At 47.6% G+C, this 23,997-nt stretch overlaps 1 protein-coding gene across 4 annotated transcripts in view; it reads right to left on the reverse strand.

Moving 5' to 3' along the window:
* Positions 1-2,362: 2,362 nt before the first annotated feature.
* The window catches only part of mylk4a (myosin light chain kinase family, member 4a), a 42,715-nt gene continuing 21,080 nt past the window's right edge, over positions 2,363-23,997 (reverse strand). The window contains exons 15-16 of one of the 4 annotated variants that reach the window (XR_016116427.1): positions 2,912-2,960; positions 2,363-2,805 (exon numbers count right to left, since the gene is read on the reverse strand). The gene's annotated coding sequence lies outside the window, so the exon portion shown is untranslated. Of the gene's footprint in view, positions 2,806-2,911; positions 2,961-14,648; positions 15,341-15,389; positions 17,745-23,997 lie in introns of those variants that run through there. The other 3 variants (XM_089008163.1, XM_089008162.1, XM_089008164.1) reach the window with 3 other exon arrangements.

A 23,997-nucleotide genomic window follows, 5' to 3' on the forward strand; every position in this document is an offset into this window, starting at 1 on the left:
CTGGACTCTTCCTTCGATGCGCGAGTGTATCCGGTCCGAGGTATTTCCCTGTGTCCCGTAAATGTATGTCATCTTCCGGGATTGCGTAATTTTGCACCCTCGTGTGCCATTTGCTTTTTGGAGTAGTAAGCGGGTCGGATCACCCCCTGCCTTCTTACTCGCTGTGTTTTCTTTTATTTGTGAATAAACATCCTGCTTGGGTAGTACGTCTCTGCCGCCTGCTTTGGGATCCCGAACATTCCACTACGTTCCGACGAGTCAGCTGCCGTCACTCTCGCTCGGAACGTGACAGCTACGGATGACTCGGCTACAGGATGTTCTTTTCTCTTCAAATATCTATCCAATGACACTTGCTCTCACTCCCACAGCCACATCACTAGATTTCACAGCCACCGATTGGTGTTCGAATTACGAAGCAAGAATATCTCGAATATTTTGTTCGAACTCCGATTTGTTCGAACTGTGAGACGTTCGAGAACCGAGGTACCACTGTATGCCGGAGACATTTTATGGAGGACCAAATATGAACTCGTCACTGTTATACCGTCATGCTTGTTGCATGTCAGTCTCGACCGCCAAATTAGAACCACCTGCCCTTCACGTCTGTGTTATCTCTCAGTCGTACAGGAGTGGTCCATCGATGAAAAGGTTTTTTCAGCCGTCATCTGTACTTCTTTGAAGGTGTCGGACGTTTCGCTTCTTAGAAGAAACTTCGTCAGCAAACTAAAGTCTTACTGGTAGTTTAGGCCCTATATATATATATATCCCTACTGTCCTGACGTGGCGGTGCCGAACTCTGCTATGATAGGTCCCTGCTCTCAGGCTAGAGGGAGCAGAAGACTACTCCCTGCAGCTGCTCCAAGAGTGGTTAGAATCAAAAAGTAAGTATTGGTCATTGTGCGTAGCCTACCTAAAGACTTCTGTTTTTAGCGCTCTGTCCTCTTTTATAATTACTTTACATTGAATGTCCACCGATCGGTAGACATCAACATTAAATTTACTCGGGAGGGCATTAAAGGGAACCAACTAGCCTTTTTGGATTGTAAAGTAATTATAAAAGAGGACAGAGCGCTAAAAACAGAAGTCTTTAGGAAGGCTACGTACACTGACCAATACTTACTTTTCGATTCTAACCACTCTAAACTAATAGCAACTATCGTTGAAGGTAGAGAAAAGCAGTCAAAACATATCAGGAGAGAACTCACAAACTGTGGGTGCCCTCAGTGGTCATTTAACAAATGTCAGAACGAAAGAATAGGGAATGAAACCAAAAATTCTGAAGATACAAAAAGGAGAGGTGTAGCAGTACCTTACATTGCAGGAGTTTCGGAAAAACTACAAAGAGTCCTTCAGCAACACAAAATTCCTACTTATTTCAAACCGATTAACACTAAGGCAAAAATTAGTGCACCCAAAAGATAGCCTGCCAAATGAAAAACAAAGTAATGTAGTTTATTCAGTATATTGTAACAATGAAAATTGCGAAGAGCAGTATATTGGGGAGACTAAACAAATTCTCAAAAAAAGACTTTATCAACATTGCAGGGATAATACTAGTGGGCCTCAATCGGCAGTATATATGCACCTAAAAGCAAGCAACCACTAATTTGATGACAATGAGGTTAAAATATTAGCGAAACAACACAGATGGCTTGAAAGGGGAGTAAAAGAAGTGATTTTCATAAAACAACTAAATCCTTCATTAAACCGGTTTGGTGGGGTGAGGTTCAATTTGGATCGTTCATACAATAGCCTGCTTAGGAAACCCAGGATTAGTGATACTGATGAGGTGATACCAGTCGAAGTGTGGCAATCAGGCCAGTCATTAGTCAGAACGACAGGAACTATCAGTGGAGCAACTGCAGGGAGTAGTCTTCTGCTCCCTCCAACCTGAGAGCAGGGACCTATCATAGCAGAGTCCGGCACTGCCATGTCTGGACAGTAGGGATATATATGTAGGGCGTAAACTACCAGTAAGACTTCACCTGCCCTACAGCCCAATCTCTATTTTACCGACCTCCTTGTAGCACGCGAGTTAGTGAACACACCCTGTTTAGACTCATGTTTGAATCCGCTCCAGGGATCTTATAAGAAATGTGGAATCTCACCCTTCCCATAGCCTCCGAAAACCCCTCGTACCCCTATCGTCTCCTTTCTGCAGCAGGAGGGGACTGGGGGCGCTACATATCTTTCAATTACAGACAGGAAAATCCTATTACAAATGAATTTTTTTTTGGTGTATCTGCAGGGGAGGCTGTGAGAACTTCTCGTCTCCCAGCGGTCTCTCTAGTGCGTGGGTGGTATAGGCTGAAGTGCCTGTACCACCCACAGATTTGGGTCAGCAATTATTATTATGATTATTGTTGTTATTATTATTATTTTATTTGTATTTTTTGGTTCCCAAAAGCAAGATAGCTGACTGCATTATCAATGTGTCTTTTTTCATGTTGTAATATCATTTTATACAGCTGGATGAAGATTTCCATATCTGCGTGGTTTTTTTTCATTCCTCCCTTTTCCAGCTCCAGGAATTTTTTTTCCACCGGTGGTCTTTAACTGACAGGAACTTTAGACTATTTGTTATCTTTAGGCCCAATAAGTACATCTGGTTTTGGTTTGGCTCTTGGAGATCGCCCCTGGGGATGTAGACGGAGGGCAAGGCGGGGCGGGCCGAAGCGAGGCGGGAGAAGAGCAGTCAGGTCTCTTAACTCTTTTTTTCATTCTCTCCTCCCAAATTGAATTTCTCACCGTTCCGACCCAGGTCTCGCACCACGAACTTGCAGCTGGCTTCCAACCCTCCGGCTCCTGAAAAAATATTTGGAAGAAATCAATGTCATCTGTTTTGTCAGGAAATATTCTTTATTATCTTTGAAAAAAACGTGCAGCAAATATGTCATGACTTTTTGCATACCATATCTTATGAATTCCGGCTACACTCGTGGATTTTCAAGACTGCTCAACTGGAAGAGATACATGAGAATTCACAAGAATAAGAGGCCCAATAGTCATTGTTTCAGCAGAGGATATACAATAAATGTCTTTTATTTTAATGTGTTGCCTCTCCATTTTGGGTAAGCACTAGTTTGAACGGTTAAAATTCCTGCAACAGTGATGCTAATTTCCATCAGCCTGTCTCCACTGCAAAAAATAAACAACAATAAAGCTTGAAGCAAACACACTGTGCCTATTGTATGAAGAAATGGTGGTGAGTTTAAATAATTTCACTTTTTGTTGAATACAGCCTGCAGTTTTCATTTTTTTATATTGAGAGTGAAAACCGGCTGTCAAAATTACTTCCAAAGGGTGAAACATTTCAAAAAATTGTATTATTAATTATTATATACATTTATTTTTGGGGGGCTAACTATATCATGGATTTTCATCTGTCAAGTGATTTGTGTACAAGCAATCACACGTTAATTTTTATTCCTCTTCATTTCTTTTCCTTTCTGCAGATGTTGGATACACAGTTTTGAGCAACATCAATGGGAAGTGTGAGCCAATGCAAGATGAAAAATTGCAGAGCTGACATTGTATTGATGTGTGCCACCGCACAGCTCGTAGGTCGCTATCGCTGCAGTGAAATCAGTCGAAGACGGTAGTTGATGTCACACTTTGTCCTCTGTACATAGAAATTCAATATGCGCTTTATAATGTATGCTACAATAAGAATGGCAAAATCTATCCATCAATCCATAAATAACAATAATAGTAGTATTATTATGTATTATAATACATTACATTTTAAGTGCCTTTCAAAACTCTCAAGGACACTACAGTCACAGACAGGCATATGTACTATAATAAATAAAATGCAATCACAAATAGAATGCAATGAGTAAAATACATACAATTATAAATAGAAACAAGAGAAAGAGCTACACAGAAAATGCAATTTAAATAGGTGGGTTTTGAGATGGGACTTGAAGGTGGGAAGAGAATCGATGTTACAAATGTTAGGAGGAAGTGAGTTCCAAAGTTTGGGGGCAGAGCAGTAGAAGGCTCTGTTACCCATCGTGCTGAGACAGGCAGGGGGGCACACAGAGGTGGAGGGAGGAAGAGGATCTGAGGGAACAACAGGGAATAGAAATTTGAAGGAGGTCAGGTTATGGATAGCTCTAAACGTATAAAGAAGAATTTTAAAGTTGATTCTATATTTGACCGGGAGCCAGTGGAGCTATTGGAGGACGGGGGTGATGTGGGGAAAGGATGAGATTCTGGTGATGATCCGGGATGAAGAATTCTGGACGAGTTGAAGTTTGTGGAGAAGTTTCTGAGGGACACCAAAGAGAAGTGAATTGCAATAGTCAATCCGGGAGATGACAAAACTATGAAGGAGGATAGCAGTGGTGTGAGGAGTGAGAGACGGGCGAAGACGACTGATATTGCGTAGGTGGAAGTACGCAGACCGGGTTAAGTTATTTATATGGGAGTGGAAAGATATTGTGCTATCAAGAATGACACCTAGGCTTTTCACCTTATGGGAAGGAGAAACGGTCCAATTGTCAATAGTGAGAGAGAAACTGTTCGCTTTGCTCAAGGGGGATTTGGTATCAATGAGGAGAATTTTAGTTTTTTCGCTGTTAAGTTCGAGGAAGTGATGGGTAAACCAGAATTTAATTTCAGAGAGGCAGAGTGAAAGGGAAGAAGGTGGAAGAGAGGTGTCGGGTTTTCTGGAGAGATAGGGCTGTGTGTCATCTGCAAAGCAATGAAATTGTATACCAAATTTGCGGAGAATATTGCCATAGAAGTTCAAGATGGCGCCCGAGTAGGCAGCCTCAGCAAGTGCTCTCATGAGCCTTGCTTTTTTTTGGGTTGTTTTTGTCTTGTTTTGTGTTTTCTTTTGTCACTTTGTGTTGTTGTGCGTCGTGTGGAACGGATACGGATTGTTTTTCAGCATTTTTGACCACGACATTCATCAAGGAGGAGACTGTGCTGAGCGGTTGCGCCTTTTCGGCAGCATGAATATGCCAGTACTGTTTTTGAATGAGAGGAATGTCGGAGCCATTCGACTGCCATCGCTGGACACCAAAGGGGCCATTGTGCTTTTTTTGCGCCTATAATGGGCAGCATCTTCACAGCCCCGCTTTGTTTAGCGGAAAGGTCAGTGCTGTTGGACAGTCTGCGGCTGGATGGATGCATGGCTTGAGGAACCCGCGATAAGAAGAAAGGAGCGTCAGCGCAGAGCGCCGATGCGTATGTGGAACTGTTGTGGCTTGGAATTGAAGCAGATTTATGTGCAACAGGAGATGTGAGACAATCTCTTTTCGTCAATGGATGCTACAGTTGCGTGTTTGCTTTCAACATTTAGCTTGTAGTCGACGTGCACATTCCACCATGATGTCCCTGATCCACTGGTGGAAAGACGCTTTGATCCTCTCCTCTTTCATCTAGAACTGCTTCATGTCATCACAAAGAGGGTACAGCAAGTCCTGAAGAATGAATGTCTCTCTGTGTCTTTGTTTTGTCATATTGTCTCTATGCTGTTATATTATTTATTTAGTTTTTTTGTTCTTTTGACTTCAAGACGGCGCCCCGAGAATGGCTGCCTTTCCAGCAGCTCATGTATTTTGTTTTTCTACTTTCATTCCTTTCATCACTTTGCTGCTGTGAAATGTAAATTTCTCCACTGTGAGACTAATAAAGGCAAATCCAATCCAATCCAATCCAATCCAATCCAATCCAAGGGGAAGAAGGTAGGTGATAAAGTGGAGCGGTGCCAGGACAGAGCCTTGGGGCACACCAGAAGATACAGGAGAGGACTGTGAAGTGAAGGAGTTAATTTGGATAAAATGAGAGCGGCTAGAGAGATAAGGGTGGAAGCAGTGTCAGTGATCACTATGGAGGAAAGTCTGTCAAGGAGGATGGGATGAGAAATGGTGTCAAAAGCTGCAGTGAGGCCAAGAAGGACGAGGATGTATCAGATCCAGGCTTTTTAAGAATTGTTGTGACAGCCGCCGTTTTGAGGGACGATTTCTGATGACAGCGAGGAGTGAATAATGTCTGAAATGAATGGAAGGAGAGATGGCAAGCATGATTTGACCAGAACTTTTGGGAGGGGATCTAATTGACATGAATAATTCTTGGATTTAGTTATGAGGTTCGAGATTGTAGTGGGATGATGGAGATCAAAAGAAGATAAGAGATGAGAGGGGGTAGGAAGGTTGGGGGAGGGGAGCGGTACAGAGGAGCCAAGATGTTGGTGGATTTTTCAGAAAAGTATAGAAGGAGAGAATTGCAGGTGTCAGAGGAATAAAAGTGTTGGGGGAGAGAAGCGGGGTGGAATTATTCTGTAATAAAGAGAAAAGAGATCCCGAGTATTTCCAGTATTTGAGTCAATGAGTCCAGGGTAGTATTGTGACTTAGCTTGAGAGATACTGTTCTTGCAGAGAGAAAGTTGAGTGGCATACATATCTTTGTGAACACTGATCGGCGGTTATTTTTGCGAATCCGGCGTCGGGCTGACCGAAGGGAGGTGAAGTCACTTGAGTCATCAACGGGGAATCTCCGACGAGACCCACGGTGGATGTATTTGGAGGACACTGTGCTGAGCGGTTGCGCCTTTCGGCAGCATGAATATGCCAGTACTGTTTTTGAATGGGAGGAATGTCTGAGCTATTTCACTGTAATCGCTGGACAGCTCTGGGGCCATTGTGCTTTTTTGCGCCTGTAATGGGCAGCATCTTCCCAGCCCCGCTTTGTTCAGCGGAAAGGTCGGTGCTGTTGGACAGTCTGCGGTTGGATTGATGCATGGCTTGAGGAGCCCACGATAAGAAGAAAGCAGCGTCAGCGCAGAGTGCCGATGCGTATGTGGCACTGTCAAGGCTTGGAATTGAAGTGGATTTATGTGGGACAGGAGATGTGAGACAATGTCTTTTCGTCAATGGATGCTACAGCTTTGTGTTTGCTTTCAACATGTCGCTTGTAGTAGACGTACAAATTCCACCATGACGTCCTTGATACACTGTTGACATGGATGCTTTGATCCTCTCCTCTTTCATCTAGAACTGTTTCATGTCATCACAAAGAGGATACAAAAACTCCTGAAGAATGAATGACTCTGTGTCTTTGTGGTGTCATATTTATTATTGTTTTTTTTTTTCCAAGATGGCGGCGCGTGAACACGCAGCGGCTCCCCTCTCCCGGCAAATTGCCGTTTTCATGTTTATTATGTTTGTTAAAGTCATTATAAGTGCCTTGCATGCTGGGTCCGAGAGGACAGTAATTTCATCTCTGCTGTATGTCATGCATATTAGCATATTTGACAATAAAGCTGACTTTTGACTTTGATTTACGCGGAAACAGATACATATATTCTTAACGTACTGATTAATGTAAATGGCTAGTAGTTTGATACACACTTGGGTTGGCCCGCATGAGTTTTCTTCGGGTCCTCCGGTTTCCTCAGACAATCCAAAAACATGTATGACAGGCTGATTGAACACTTTAAATTGTTCCAAGTGTGAGTGCTGATGGTTTTTTGTCGCTGTGCGATTGGTTGGCAACCAATTCAGGGTGTCCTCTGCCTAGAGCCCAAAAACGAGTGGGGTTGTCTCCAGCACCCCCCGCGACCCTTGGGAGGATAAAGCGATATGGATGGATAACTACATTTCAGAAGAATTCTAATCATTTATGTGAAGACATTGATGACATCAAATATCTCTCATAGTTAGTGATTCAACTAGGAGACTAATGAAAACATGATATGGGCTAATTCCCCTGAATACATAGACTGACAAAAAATATTTTACTTTTATATAATAAATATTTTGATTTTACTCATTATTATTTCATCAAGTCATTTCACAAAATAAAACCATCTGGATCTGGACATCATTTTAAAGTGGACAATACATTTGCTTAAAAATTATCTGGTTGCAGATGCTTATATTTCATGCAAACACTAATTCAACACTGCATTATTTTTCAGTGCATTTAATAACACACATCTTCTTTCACCCTTATAAAAGGTGTTTGATCATCATCCAAGGTACATAACAAGAGGATTCAAACACTTAATCAGCACTACATTAATGCTACTCCACATTGCGTTCAGTCTGTGTCTATTTTTATTTTTTTTACTTTGCTGTTGCATGAATTCCGACTTCTCCCAAGGGGGGAATTTAATTCTTTGACAACATCCAAACCCCTGCAAGTAATCTAAGCCGCGATCTGTTCAAACATGACGCACATAAACACTTCCTTATAGGCCCGAGATGAAAGCTTGTGACTAACTCCTTGAAACTAATAAGGAGCATCTGAGGGAGCCTGTTTCGTGTGTGTGTGTGTGTGTGTGTGTGTGTGTGTGTGTGTTTGTGTGTGTGTGTGTGTGTGTGTGTGTGTGTGTGTGTGTGTGTGTGTGTGTGTGTGTGTGTGTGTGTGTGTGTGTGTGTGTGTGTGTGTGTTGTGTGTGTGTGTGTGTGTGTGTGTGTATGTGTGTGTGTGTGTGTGTGTGTGTGTGTGTGTGTGTGTGTGTGTGTGTGTGTGTGTGTGTGTGTGTGTGTGTGTGTGTGTGTGTGTGTGTGCGGCTGCATGATACATTTTATTCACCTGAGCAAATAAACGGTGAGCGTGTGGGGTTGCTGATTGAGAAAAAAAGGAGGCTTTGACTGAGATGTCGGGGAAGGGGGAAAAGGCTGGAATACTTTTTTTGTGGGGAGGTCACAGGAAGGGCATAAAATGTGAGACTTTTGAGAGGTGAATATGATTTCAAGCTACGTTACCACAAAGTAGACATTCTGTTTCAGGCAGGCGGGTACTGTAAAAAAATGGCCTCTGCTTTAGTCAAGGATTGCTGCACACTCAATGGGGGAGAACCATGAGAAATGTCTATTTGGCCAAAAATATCAAAAAAAGAGAGAGAGAACATGTTACAGACAATTGGTTAGCAATCAAACAATGGACATAAAGAGAAAAATGCTTTTAGTGTTATGCAACACGGAGAGCCGTAGCCTTTGGGTGTCAGGCGGGGGACATTCTAAACCGCTGGCCGGCCTATCTCAGGACGCATGGAAACGAACGGCCATTTGTGCTGATGGGTCTGTGTAAGCTCTCAGTCGTACAGGAGTGGTTCATCGATGAAAAGGTTTCTTCAGCCGTCATCTGTACTACTTTGCTACCAGAGCAAATGGGGCAATCAGGCCAGTCATAGAGCATAATCAGTCAGGACAATAGAAGTAATCAGTGTAGCTTCAGGGAATAGTCCTCTGCTCCCCCATACCTTAGTTCAGGGATCTATCATAGCAGAGGTATATATATATATATATATATATATATATATATATATATATATATATATATATATATACTGTCACGTTCCGGCGGCGACAGTGGCAGCTGGCGAGCAGGAACGTGTGGTATAGGCGGTGGATCGTAGAGCAGGACAGAGGCGTGGGTACCGGCAAAGGATTTATTAACATAAAGCGCGGGTCCGAAAATACGCGGACCCGGTAACAACTCGTGAAACAAACTCAAAATGACAACTGACAATGTTAGTGGGTGAGTGGCGGCAATCCACCCAACCACACTAACCAAGAAAATAAAGTGGCACACGAGGGTGCAAAACAACCTACGACGCGGTGCAAACAACAAACGCGTTCGTGGCTAAAATCATTCCTCGGGCGAAGCAAATAACGTACTGGTAACAAGTTCCACGTACTAGCTTGGCGTAAGGCGAAGTATCTTCCGACACTGGGTGGATGCCAGCGTCGGGTTTAAATGTCCACAGTTAATGAGGAGGGAATTGACAGCAGCTGGCGAGCGGCGGGAACGGAGGCCCCGCCCCGCTGTCAACTGGCTCATGACAGTACCCCCCCCTCAACGGACGCCTCCTGGCGGCCCACCTGGTTTCGACGGGTGAGCCTCGTGGAAGTCCCTCAGGAGCGACGGGTCCAGAATCCAGGTTCGCGGAACCCATTGACGGTCCTCCGGTCCGTACCCCTCCCAGTCGACCAGGTACTGGATGCCCTTTCCCCTGCGGCGTGAATCCAGGATCTCCCGCACTGCGTATGCCGGTCCTCCGTCCACCATCCGCGGGGGGGGGGGGTTGGGCAAGAGGGGGGGCCAAGGGGCTGGACTCCACCGGTTTGATGAGAGATACATGGAAAACCGGGTGGATCTTCATGGAGGCGGGCAGCCGAAGTCGGACCGCGACCGGGTTAATGATGGCCTCCACAGTGAAGGGGCCCGCGAAACGCGGACCCAATTTGGGGGTTGTCCCGGCCAGCCGTAGGTCCCTTGTGGACAACCAGACCTTCTGGCCCACCTGGTAGGCTGGCGCGGAACGGCGACGGCGATCCGCGACCCTCTGGTTCCGGACTGCCGTGCGTGATAGGGCTGCCCTGGTCTCCCTCCATACCCGATGGGCCCGCCGAAGATGGTGTTGTATGGACGGGACCTCCACCTCCCCTTCCTGTGTGGGAAAGAGCGGCGGCTGGTAGCCATAAGCCGACATAAACGGTGACCGACCTGTGGCTGAGGAGACCAGGGTGTTGTGGGCATATTCCACCCACGGGAGATGGATGGACCAGGCCGAGGGACGATGAAGGCATACGCAGCGCAGGGCCGCCTCCAGGTCCTGGTTCTTCCGCTCGGTCTGGCCGTTGGACTGTGGATGGTAACCGGAGGACAGGCTGGCCGACGCCCCCATGGACCTGCAGAAACGCTTCCAGACCCGGGATACGAACTGGGGCCCTCGGTCCGACACGATGTCAGTGGGGATCCCGTGGAGACGGACGACGTGTTTGACCAATAGTGTCGCCGTCTCAATGGCGGACGGCAACTTGGTCAACGGCACGAAGTGTGCCGACTTAGAAAACCGGTCCACTATCGTGAGAATGACCGTCTTACCACGGGATGGGGGGAGGCCGGTGATGAAATCCACTGATATGTGGGACCAAGGGCGCGGGGGGACAGGTAGGGGGCGGAGCAGTCCTGCCGGAGGCTGATGGGAGACCTTGCCACAGGCGCACTCCGGGCAGGCCTTAACAAAGTCCGCCACGTCGTCGCGGAGCCGCGGCCACCAGAATCGCTGGGAGACGAGGTGCTCGGTGCGGCTCACCCCTGGGTGACACGCCACCTTGGATGCGTGCCCCCACTGGAGCACCTCCGAGCGCAGCGACTGGGGAACGAACAGTCTGCCTGTGGGACACTTCTCGGGAGTCGGGGTACCTTTTAATGATTCCATGACCCTCCGTTCGACCTCCCACTGGAGCGCCCCCATGATCTGGCGGCCGGGCAGGATGGGTTCCGCAAGGTCTTCCTTGTCTGCTGGCTCGTGGATCCGCGAGAGGGCGTCGGGCTTGGTGTTCTTTGTTCCTGGACAGTAGGTTAGGGTGAAGGAGAAGCGTGTTAAGAACAGCGCCCACCGTGCCTGGCGTGCGTTCAGCCTCTTGGCGGCCCGGATGACCGCCAAGTTCTTATGGTCCGTAAGCACGGTGAACGGCTCCTTCGCCCCTTCGAGCCAGTGCCTCCACTCCTGAAGAGCCAATACGACGGCGAGCAGCTCCCTGTTGCCCACGTCGTAGTTGGCTTCGGCGGAGCTGAGGCGGCGGGAGAAGAAGGCGCAGGGGTGGAGCTGCTGGTCGACTGAGGAGCGTTGGGAGAGTACTGCCCCAACACCTGAGTCCGAGGCGTCTACCTCCACAATGAACGCGCCGTTGGGGTCTGGATGGCGGAGAACTGGGGGGTGAGAGAAAGCCTCTCTCAGCAGCCGGAACGCGGCGTCCGCTTCTCTCGTCCACCTGAACGGGGTCTTAGTGGAGGTGAGTTGGGTGAGAGGGAGGGCTTTCCGGCTGTAGTCCCGGATGAAGCGGCGGTAGAAGTTGGCGAACCCCAGGAAGCGTTGTAACTGCTTGCGAGAGGTAGGTGTGGGCCATTCTACTACCGCTTCGGTCTTGGCTGGGTCAGCCCGGATCTGCCCCCGCTCCACGATGAAGCCCAGGAAGGATAAGGAGGAGGTGTGGAATTCACATTTCTCGGCCTTGACGTATAGTCGATTCTGCAGCAGCCGCTGCAGAACTAGCCGGACGTGCTGGCGATGTGCCTCAAGGGACTCTGAAAAAATTAAAATGTCGTCCAAATACACAAAACAGAAAATATTCAGAAAATCCCTCAAGACATCATTAATGAGGTTCTGGAACACAGCGGGTGCATTGGTGAGACCAAACGGCATCACCAAGTACTCGAAGTGTCCCAGAGGTGTCTTAAATGCGGTCTTCCATTCATCCCCCTCTTTGACCCGAACAAGATGATAAGCGCTCCGGAGGTCCAGTCTTGTGAAGATGGTCGCGGCCTGGAGGGACGCGAAGGCGGAGTCAATCAGTGGGAGCGGGTATTTGTTCTTTATAGTTATTTCGTTGAGTCCCCGATAGTCCACGCACGGCCGCAACGATTTATCCTTTTTAGTGATAAAAAAGAACCCCGCTCCCAGAGGTGACCGTGATGGCCGAATGAGCCCGGCCGCGAGCGAAGAGTCAATGTAGTCCCGGAGAGCCTGTTGTTCGGGTTGGGAAACGTTGTACAGACGAGAACTGGGAAACGGAGCGTTGGGCTGAATGTCAATGGCGCAATCATAGGGACGGTGCGGTGGTAACGACAGGGCGCGGTCCTTGCTGAACGCCTGTCGTAAGTCGTGGTAACAGGGCGGCACCCCCTCTAGGCTAATCTCCTCCCTAGGGTAGCTGTGAGATGGTGCCGGCCCACCCGCGGCCGACCGGAGGCAGTGAGCGTAGCAGAGGGGGCTCCACCCCTGAATGGTAGGTCCGTCCCACGAAATGGCCGGATTGTGGGTCCCCAGCCAAGGTAACCCGAGCACGATGGGAACCGAGCGTGAACGCATCACGAAAAACCGCCGGTTTTCCACGTGATTGCCCGAGAGTACGAGTCGAAGCGGCACGGTTTCTTGCGTAACCTCGGCGAGTAACCGACCGTCGAGATCGAGTATGCTCCGACTCGCCCCCAGCTGAACAACCCGACACCCCAACGCCGACACGACGCGCGGGTCTATAAAACAGCCGTCGGCCCCCGAGTCCACTAAGGCCCGAACGGACATTGTCCTGGTGGGACCGTGTATCACGGCATCCAGCTCCAGTCTCCGCGACGTGAACCCCCCCGCGGACCTTAAGGGAACCCGTTGCTTGTGTGGACGGGGTAACTTATAGTCACTGGGGGTCTTTCCGGGAAGCCCCCAACTGGGGCAGTCCGGGGCTAGATGACCCAACTTGCCGCAGAGCTGGCATGCCGGGCCGGTGTTGCGTCGCTCCGGCGCCCGCTCAACGGCCCTTTCGACCCCCATCTCCATCGGCTCCACGGCCGCGTGCCCCCCACGCGGAAAGGTCCGGGCACCCCCTCGGGTCCCTGCTGGCGGCTCGAGTTTTGCCTGGGCAGCCCGCTCCCGGGCCCTGTCTCGCATCCGGTTGTCCAGCTGCAGCGTGAGGGAGATCAGCTCGCGAAGGCTGGAGCACTCGTCGCGGGTAGCCAGCTCGTCTTTCAACGCCGCGCTGAGCCCGCGCCGAAACATCCCTCGCAGCGCACGGTCGTCGTACCCGCTGGCGGCAGCCAGGACGCGGAAGGCGACGGAATACTCCGCCGCCGATCGGCTACCCTGCTGGCAGATCCACAGCTGGGACTCCGCTGCCTGCCCACTCACCGGGAGATGGAAAACCTGCCGTAACTCGGCGACGAAGTCCGGGAAGGAGGCTCGGAGCTCCGGCCGAGATTCCCAGACGGCCAACGCCCAAGCGGCTGCGGGTCCGGCAAGCAGGCTGGTGACGTAAGCCACTTTGGCCGCGTCCGTGGTGTATACGGAGGGTTGCTGGTCGAAAACTATGGAGCACTGCAGCAGGAATTGCGCGCAGCGCCCGGGCTCCCCTCCGTAACGGGTGGGATGTGGGATGTTGGGTTCGCGGCTCAAAGTCTGGGGAGGGACGGCCCCCGCGACGAAGGCGCCGCTGGCCTCAAGTCTATCTACCCGTTGGGCTAACCGGGTGATGTCGCGGCGGATCTCCGCGATGGCGGGCACCACTTGGCCGAGCTGCTCCGCCTGCTGAGCGAGGACGGAGAAGATTCGGTTACTGTCCGCAGGATCCATGTTGGTCGGAAGATTCTGTCACGTTCCGGCGGCGACAGTGGCAGCTGGCGAGCAGGAACGTGTGGTATAGGCGGTGGATCGTAGAGCAGGACAGAGGCGTGGGTACCGGCAAAGGATTTATTAACATAAAGCGCGGGTCCGAAAATACGCGGACCCGGTAACAACTCGTGAAACAAACTCAAAATGACAACTGACAATGTTAGTGGGTGAGTGGCGGCAATCCACCCAACCACACTAACCAAGAAAATAAAGTGGCACACGAGGGTGCAAAACAACCTACGACGCGGTGCAAACAACAAACGCGTTCGTGGCTAAAATCATTCCTCGGGCGAAGCAAATAACGTACTGGTAACAAGTTCCACGTACTAGCTTGGCGTAAGGCGAAGTATCTTCCGACACTGGGTGGATGCCAGCGTCGGGTTTAAATGTCCACAGTTAATGAGGAGGGAATTGACAGCAGCTGGCGAGCGGCGGGAACGGAGGCCCCGCCCCGCTGTCAACTGGCTCATGACATATACAGAGAGAGAGAGAGAGAGAGAGAGAGAGAGAGAGAGAGAGAGAGAGAGAGAGAGGGAGTCAGAGATACCAGCAACATTTTTGTTAGCTGACGAAGCCTCTTGGATGAGAAGCGAAAGATCCGACACCTTCAAAAAAGTAGATGACGGCTAAAGAAACATTTTGCATCGAATTGTGCTTATGGTAAAATTTCCAAACCAACCAACCAACCAACCAACCAATACTCAAATACTTTGGGAGATTTGCAGGGTGCTTATTGATGGGTTCCGGAATGACCACATGCAAACGTCTGTCCAGTCAGGAACACAGAAAAATATTTCATCCCTAACAATGTTTAATTACATCATAGATTACGGGTAAGGCCATTGTTCAAAACCGAACTCGGTCATCAACTTCTAACCAGATGGTATTGAGCCGGTGACTTTACTGGAATCCCGCAAAAAGGGGTCGCTCTTTTTGCCTCGGTGTGAATCCGTGCCCATGTTTTCAGGCATGGACAAATGGCCTGAGAGGTCAGTCCAGATGATATCAAATGGATCTGAGATTAGCTGTGAATTGTCATTCTATTGTGAATCTTCCTTTGATGTGGATATAGTTTTCAACATTTGGCCGTCTTTTGTTGTCAGAAGTGGTCGCCCTGCTGTGGGGGGCCCTTTTAAGTGCCGGTTGTGATTTCCAGTCCAGGGGTCTGGCCGGGGTCCCCCTTTGCTCATGGCACCTTATCACCACTTCTTCCTGAATCACACCCAAATGCAAACAGTCTCTCATTTACATTCAGCAAAAGATCATCATTCGCAGTCACACATTCCAAACCTTCACCCAAATCATCAATAACCATTAAAAGCAGCATTGGCACAATAAATATTTGTGAGTGCATGAAAAACTGCTATACAGCAATATGAAAGCCATTACAGTGAATGAAAATCCCTTCAGCGCTCACCTAGAGGCAATTTAGAGTGTTCCATTAATCTGCCATGGATGTTTTTGGAATGTGGGAGAAAACCAGAGTACCCCCAAAAAAACAACTACACAGGCACAGGGAGAAATGCAAATTCCAGATAGGAAGGCCACAGCTGGAATTGAACTCGGTATCTCTGCACCGTAAAGCCAGTGTGCAAATCAGACGACCCTTGTTTTTATTTGTCAACCGAAAACAGGCCAATATAGTGCATTGGGAACAGTGTTGTAAAATTTGAATCACCGCGCAGCTGTCTAGCAAAGCAAGAATACGCTCTCTAATCGAGCTTTAAGGTGAAATTTAAAGTCAACATTCAAATCTTGTTCTTCTTTTCCTTTCGGCTTTTCCGTTCAAGGGGTCACCACAGCAAATCAGTGTCCTCCATCTTTGGAGGTTTGATCCGCCTGTTCAAATCAATTAATTAAATTGATTAAAATCAATTGATTAAAGCAAGCGAGGCTCACATTGTTTTATGTACCGTATTTTCACGACCAAACGGCGCATTGTGTGAAAAGGCGCAGTCTCATTTATGTGTGCCATTTCTGTATTTAACACACACATTGGGCGCACCGGATGAAAGGACGCAAGTTTTATATACCGGTACATATCCTCTACTGCTATACGTACGTCCGCCTCACAACACCACACAGGCATACAAGTATGCGTATTTAAAAAAACAGATCAGGAGCAAAACTGAGTTTGGTAGTGCTTTATTTAATAATTACAAAGGAATAACATTTTGTAATCATCACTCAATATGCGTCGGCATGGTAAAAAGGAGCACATTACCGGTACCGACTTTTCTGAAAGTTCAAACCACCGTGCTAGCAGACACGTTAGCCCAAGCATCCACAATCCATTGGCAAACTGTGGCGTAACATCCAGCCCTTTTTGTTTGCCTTAAGAATGACGCCTGCTGGAAATGTCTCTTTGGGCAAAGTCTTTCTTTTAAAAAAATCACAATCGCTGGGAGTTTCTCTCCGTTAGCATGGCAGCCTTTTCGCCAGCTTTTCAGAATAATTCGCCGGCCGTCGCTACAGTAGTCCCGGTCCGCATGGAAAAATCGCACAGTTTCATAAAACGCCAGCACCAAGACGGACCTCCTTGGAAATGTTCAATTTTCATTTCCTCCGCTAGCGTTACTGCTCTGAGGGGGATGGTGACAGTCGAAACGCTCCTTCCGCTCGCTCTTAGATCGCCGATCGATTGCTTGAAGCTTTCCTCCAACTCCGGCCACCTTGCCTTATGTCCGCCTATTATGTCACGGCGGCTCCATTCCCCTGTTCCTCGGCGTAGTTGATAGCCTTCAGTTAAAATAAATGGATCTTCATAACCATGTCTCTTTGCCATTTTCAGGGTTGTTAAAACAGCAATGTTCTACATAAAGCACATACCTGTTCGTTTATACACAAACCACGGCCGCACACCCCCCTCGTTTTCTCTACACGTCCTCCTCATGGTGGTCTCTAACACGTCCGCACTACAGGGCGCACCGCACATTTTGATAAAAATCTGAGACGTTTATATGCGCCTTATGGTCGTGAAAATACGGTGTGTTCAATATGCCTGAGTAACTTCAATCAGGAGTGTCCAATAGCCATCCGCCTGTTCAACTCATATTCATTTTTTTCAGTCACCATTAAAAGACCAAGGTCAATAGAGATTATTTAATTGAGAAAATATATTCACTCTTTTCAATTCATGGGAGCATTTTTACAGAGGGACATTATATGGCATCCGGTGTTGAAAACATGGCAGCAAATAGCCGATGAGGTGGACTTTATTTATCTACCTGTGTGACTTCTGGGACATGTTTTTTTTTTTCGCTGGCGGAAGGGTGAAAACATTTTCACCAATCTGCAGGGTTAAAACTAGCCTGCATTACTTGTGGTTAATCAAACATGCAATTTTGGGGGTACAATAATTCCGCCTCATACAAGGCATATTAAAAATATATTTTAAAAAATGTCTATTGTTAGTTCTTGAAAAGTACTTAACTTTTAAATCCCAACAAAATAAATGATGCCTTTTCATTAAAAAAAACAAAAACAAAATATTAATATCATGGCACAGTAAGCCACAAATTCATTCATTTCAAAGTGGTGGTGGTGGTGGTGAAAGGGGGATGAGAAGCTTGGTCCGGAGTGGCCACAGCTGGGAGTCATCACATCTTGTTGGTACCTTGACAAGAAAACATTGTCACATAATAAAGCCGTGCCTATTCCAACTGTTTATGCATTCATTCATTTTTGAACAGCTTTCTCAGCAGTCTTTGGGGGTTGGCGAGGGACACCCTGAATTGGTTCCCAGCCAATCGCAGGGCACACAGAAAAAAAATCTAGCTCACACTCAAACCTAGGGAAATTTTTGAGTGTTCATTCAGCCAACCATCCATGTTTTTGCAATGGACCCGGAGAAACCCCACGCAAGCACAGGGAGAACATGCAAAACCCTCACAGGCCAGTGGTGGAATTGATCGGTAGCTCTGCACTGTGAAGTCAACATACTAACTACTCGACTACCACGCCGCATGCTTCAGAATTAAAATGAGGCATACAATGTTAACTACACTTTTTTCATTGACCTCTTCATGTACAGTAGAAGAGCGCGACAGCCACCAGAACACATTAAAACAAATTTTCCTTAGTAAACTTGAGTGATGCTTCCCTCCAGTGGACAGTCTGAAAACATTTCATGAGGATACTATATTACACTTTGCCTCGCACTTCTGCGCCACAATGATGTGCTTCGGGCTTTTACATCTTGCTAGTGAGGAGTTGCGCAATCACATATTTATTTTTCACTCATTAATGTTTCTGTAAATGAACGTGCTGATGTTTGGTACCTTTAAAAGGCTTAAGAGCCACTGTTCTAAATTGTACAGAGGTGTAAATATGCAACTCACCCATGACCCTAATGAGGTCAAAGAAGTTGTTGTCAAATTTATGACCGCCCGTGGGGGTATAGAACACTTCAAGTGCTATTTTTCAATCTCAGAAACGGCCGTTGTTAATTCTGTCCATTGGAGGTTGCTCTGACTCTGACATTCTACAATTGTCTCATCAGCTGTGTTTGATTCTGTGTTGATACAGTTGCCTTAGCTAAAAGATGCCAAGTCTGAGTTGAAAAAGAAGCACTCTTCAAAGAACAATGTGATATACAATGTATGATATACAATATAGATATATATATATATATATATATATATATATATATATATATATATATATATATATATAACTATATATATATATGTAAATATATATATATATATATATATATATAGTGCAAGAATAAGAAATGCATTTTGATATATTGCATCAACCCATATTTACAAGCGTCCAGTTTTTTTTTTTCACATGTGATCATTGAGAATTGCAAAGCCTGACAGCAGTCGGTAGGAACGAGCGGCAGTACCTTTCCTTCTTGCAGCGCGGGTGTAATAGTCTCTGGCTGAAGGAGCGACCCAGTGCTGTCAGGGTGGGCAGGAGGGGTTGGGAGGGGCTGTCCATCATAGCCTTTAGTTTAGCTAGCGTCCGTCTGTTGCCCACGTACTCCAGAGAGTCCAGCGAGCAGCCCAGGACAGAACTTGCCGTCTTGACAAGGCGCTCCAGTCTTTTCCTGTCCCGGGTGGTGATGCTGCCTGACCAGCAGACATTTCCATTGTGGATGGCTGAAGCCACCACAGAGTCATAGAAAGTCTTTAGGAGTGACCCCTGAACTCCAAAAGACCTCCGTTTCCTGAGTAGGAAGAGGCGACTCTGTCCCTTTTTAATTAGGGCATCCGTGTTTGTAGACCAGTCCAGTTTATTGTTGAGAGTAACACCCAGGTACCTGTAGGAGGTCACCCTCTCAATGTCCGAACCCTGGATGTTCAACGGTGCAGGTGAGGATTCTTTCCTGCAGAAGTCCACCACCAGCTCCTTGGTTTTCCCGGTGTTGATCTGGAGGTGATTCTGCAGGCACCAGTCCACAAAGTCCTTTGTCAGTCCCCTGTACTCCCTATCGTCTCCCTCTGTAATGAGGCCGACAATAGCTGAGTCGTCAGAGAACTTCTGAAGGTGGCAGGTTGGGGTGTTGTAGTTGAAGTCCGAGGTGTAGAGGGTGAACAGGAATGGAGCCAGGACTGTCCACTGCGGCGCTCCGGTGCTGCAGAGAAGCCTGTCCGACTCACAGTTCTTTACCCTCACGTACTGTGGCCTGTTTGTGAGGTAATCTGTAATCCAGGATGTGAGGTGCTGGTCGACTCTGGCATGCTGCAGCTTGTCCCCCAGTAGATTTGGCTGGATGGTGTTGAAGGCACTGGAGAAATCGAAGAACGTGATCCTCACTGTGCTCCCAGCATTCTCTAGGTGCAGCAACGCCGTATGGAGGAGGTAGATGATGGCATCCTCCACACCGATGCTGGGCTGGTCGGCAAACTGTAGCGGGTCCAGCGATGAGCTTGCCAGCGGTCGCAGGTGGGCGAGGACGAGTCTCTCCAGCATCTTCATCAGGTGAGACGTCAGCGCCACCGGTCTGTAGCTGCTGAGCTCCTTTGGGTGGGCAATCTCGGGCACTGGGACCAGGCATGACGTTTTCCACAGCTGTGGAACTCTGCCCAGCTTCAGGCTCAGGTTGAACAAGTGCTGGACAATGACAAACAGCTGGTCAGAGCAGGTCTTAAGGAGTCGGGAACTGATGTCATCCGGACCTGCTGCCTTCCTCACTTCCATCCTCCTAAGTTGGTTCCTCACCTGCGCAGTTGTGACAGACAGGTAGGAACCAGGAGGCAGAGTGGCGGCTGAGGGTGTGGCAACGGTTGGGAGGGCAGTTGTTGGTTGCGGGAAGCTGGTCGTGAGAAGGGGCAGGGAGGGTAAGGCCACAGTGAGAGTTGGTGCAGGTGCAGCTACAGATGAAGTTGACGGTGGGCCGGGGGCGACAGGCGTATTGTCAAACCGATTGAAAAAGCGGTTGAGTTCATCTGCCCAGTCCTTGTCTTTTTCGTTCAATGTCCTGGGCTTTTGTGACCTGAGATGTTTTTCAGGCCCTTCCAGACACCAGCGACATTGCTGGCTTGCAGCTGATCCTCCATTTTCATCCTGTAGGCCTTCTTTCCCTCTCTGATCTTCCTCAGTTGGATCTGCACAGCCTTTAGTTCCTCTCTGCTGCCCGACACAAAAGCCCTTTTCTTCTCCTTCAGGAGGACTTTTATGTCGCGCTTAATCCATGGTTTGTTGTTGGAAAAACACCACACAGTCCTGACGGGTACGGTGTTGTGTTCACAAAAGTTTATGTAGTCTGTGATGGTGTCGGTGAGTGAATCAATGTCCTCCCCATGGATCTCAGTGAAGAGCTCCCACCTGGTTGACTCAAAACAGTCCCGCAGAGCTTCTTCAGCTTCTGTGGACAATCTTCTGACCGTGCGGGTCACAGCTGGTTGCCTCTGGACAAGGGGATTGTACACAGGCTGGAGATAAACCATATTGTGGTCTGCTCTTCCGAGAGGGGGGAGGGGGGGTTGTATGCATCCTTGGCATTTAAATAAAATAGGTCCAATATGTTACTGTCTCTGGTGGCACAAGTTACATACTGTGTAAATGTTGGGAGGTTGGATTCCAGGGAAACGTGATTGAAGTCCCCTGAGATGATGAACAAGGCGTTGGGGGACTGGGTTTGCAGCTTGTTCACAACAGTCATGAGGGCATCGGAGGCAGCGCCGCCATTTGCCGTAGGGGGAATGTACGCCATCACGGCTATGATGTGTGACAATTCCCGCGGCAGGTAATGCGGCCGGAGGCTAACCGCTAGCAGCTCGCGAGTGCAGAGTTTTTCCTTGACCGTGATGTGCCCAGGGTTGCACCATTTGTCGTTCACAAATACAGCAATCCCCCCTCCTTTCTGCTTACCGCTGCCTTCATTTCTGTCCGCTCGCACTAGTTGGAAACCCTCCAACTCTGCGTGGGCGATCGGAGTGATCGCCGATAGCCATGTCTCCGTGACGAGTAGCAAGCTGGCTTCACGGTACTCCCTCTGGTGCCGCGTTAGCGCCGCCAGCTCGTCCATTTTATTCGGGAGCGATCTCACATTCCCCATGATGACGGACGGGAGAACGTGTCGATATTTCCTCGTTCTTTTGCGGTGATCTTTCCCGGCCCGACATCCTCGTTTCCTCCTCTTCAGTTCGTCAGGGATGTCCGGTGCGGCGGCCGCTAGTCCGCTGCTAGCCCGCCATGCTAGTAGCTGGTCTTGACTGTAAACAATGGGATTCCGAGTGCGAGTGGTTTCCCCGTTAACAGGAGCGGTGAAAAAGTAAAAAAAAATAATGGCGATGAGCAAAAGAGAAGATGCCCATCTCCTCTCCGTAGGTTTAGGGAACGAAATTAGACAAAGCAAAAACGGAAAAGTAAATAAATGAAAAAGTATCGATGAGAAGGTTTCTTCAGCCGTCATCTGTACAAGTTTGAAGGTTTCGGACGTTTCGCCTCCTATCCAAGAGGCTTCGTCAGCGAACTAAAGTCTGACTGGTCGTATCGGCCCTATTTATATATACCTAATGTCCAGACATGGCGGCGCCGGACACAGCTATGATAGGTTCCTACTCTCAGGTTGGGGGGAGCAGAGGACCACTCCCTGTGGCCCCACTGATTGTTCCTACATTCCGGACAACGACTGGCCTATTTGCCCCACTCCCACCGATATCACCTCATCAGCATTACGAATGTTGCCTAACCTGTTTTGCCTAAGCAGGCTATTGTATGAACGATCCAAATTGAACCTCACCCCACCAGACCGGTTTGATAAAGGATTTTGTTGTTTTAAGAGAATCGCTTCTTTTACTCCCCTTTCAAACCATCTATGTTCTTTCGCTAAGATTTTAACCTAATTGTCGTCAAATGAGTGGTTGCTAGCTTTTAGGTGCAAATGTACTGCCGATTGAGGCCCACTTGTATTATCCCTGCGATGTTGATAAAGTATTTTTTTTGAGAATTCGTTGAGTCTCCCCAATGTACTGCTCTTTACAATTTTCATTCTTACAATGTATTGAACAAACTGCGTTACTTTGTTTTTCATTTGGTAGCCTATCTTTTGGATGCACTAATGTTTGCCTTAACGTGTTTATCGGTTTGGAATAAGTAGAAATTTTGTGTTACCAAAGGACTCTGTAATTTTTCAGAAACTCCTGCAATGTAAGGTACTGCTACTCCTCTCCTTTTTGTATCTTGAGAATTTTTGGTTTCATTCCCTAATCTTTCTTTCTCACATTTGTTGAATGACCACTGAGGGTACCCACAGTTAGTGAGTGCTCTCCTGATATGTTTTGACTCCTTTTCTCTACCTTCAATACTAGTTGGTATTAGTTTAGCCCGATGCTGGAGGGTTCTGATAACTCCTAGTTTGTGTTGTAAAGGGTGGTTAGAGTCAAAAAGTAAGTATTGGTCAGTGTGCGTAGCCTTCCTAACGACTTCTGTTTTTACTTTACAATCTAAGAAGGCTAGTTGGTTCTCTTTAATGTCCTCACGAGTAAATTTAATGTTGATGTCTACAAAGTTGAGGTGATCTGTGAAGGATTGAATTTCTTGTTTTTTAATTATGACAAAAGTATCGTCCACATATCTAAACCAGTGTCTAGGTTTTGTCCCCGGGAAAGATGTGAGGGCCTGTTTCTCCATCTCTTCCATGTACAGATTAGCCACTATGGGTGAAACTGGTGAGCCCATAGCACAACCATGACTTTGTTTATAAAATTTCTCCCAAAATTGAAAATACGTAGTATTACCACTCGATGGACCACTCCCGCACGACTGCGAGCTTACACAGACGAATCCTCTTCTCTCACACCAGCTATCTTCATGTCCTCTTTGACCACATCCATAAACCTCCTCTTCGGTGTTCCTCTCAGTCTCCTGCCTGGCAGTTCAAGGCTCAGCATCCTTCTCCCGATATAGTCTCTCTACTCTGGACATGTCCAAACCATCTCAGTCTGGCTTCTCTGACATTCTCTCCAAAGCCTCTAATATGAGTTGTCCCTCTAATGTACTCATTCCTGATCCTATCCAACCTGGTCACTCCCAAAGAAAACCTCAACATCTTCAGCTCTGCTACCTCCAGCTATGCTTCCTGTATTTTCTTCAGTGGCACTGTCTCCAGTCCAAACATCATGGCGGGTCTCACCACTGTTTTATACACTTTTGCTATCATCCTAGCTGAAACCCTCCTATCACACATCACACCTGACGTTTTTCTTCAGCCGCTCCAGCCTGCCTGGGCACGCTTCTTCACCTCTTTTCCACACCCTCCATTGCTCTGGACAGTTGACCCCAAGTACTTAAAATCCTCCACCTTCTCTATCTCTTCTCCATATATATATATATATATATATATATATATATATATATATATATATATATATATATATATATATATATATATATATATATATATATATATATAT

Source organism: Hippocampus bargibanti, linkage group LG11 (genome assembly GCF_051943395.1).
Source record: "Hippocampus bargibanti isolate YZ-2025 linkage group LG11, ASM5194339v1, whole genome shotgun sequence".
In the NCBI taxonomy this organism is placed as follows: domain Eukaryota; kingdom Metazoa; phylum Chordata; class Actinopteri; order Syngnathiformes; family Syngnathidae; genus Hippocampus; species Hippocampus bargibanti.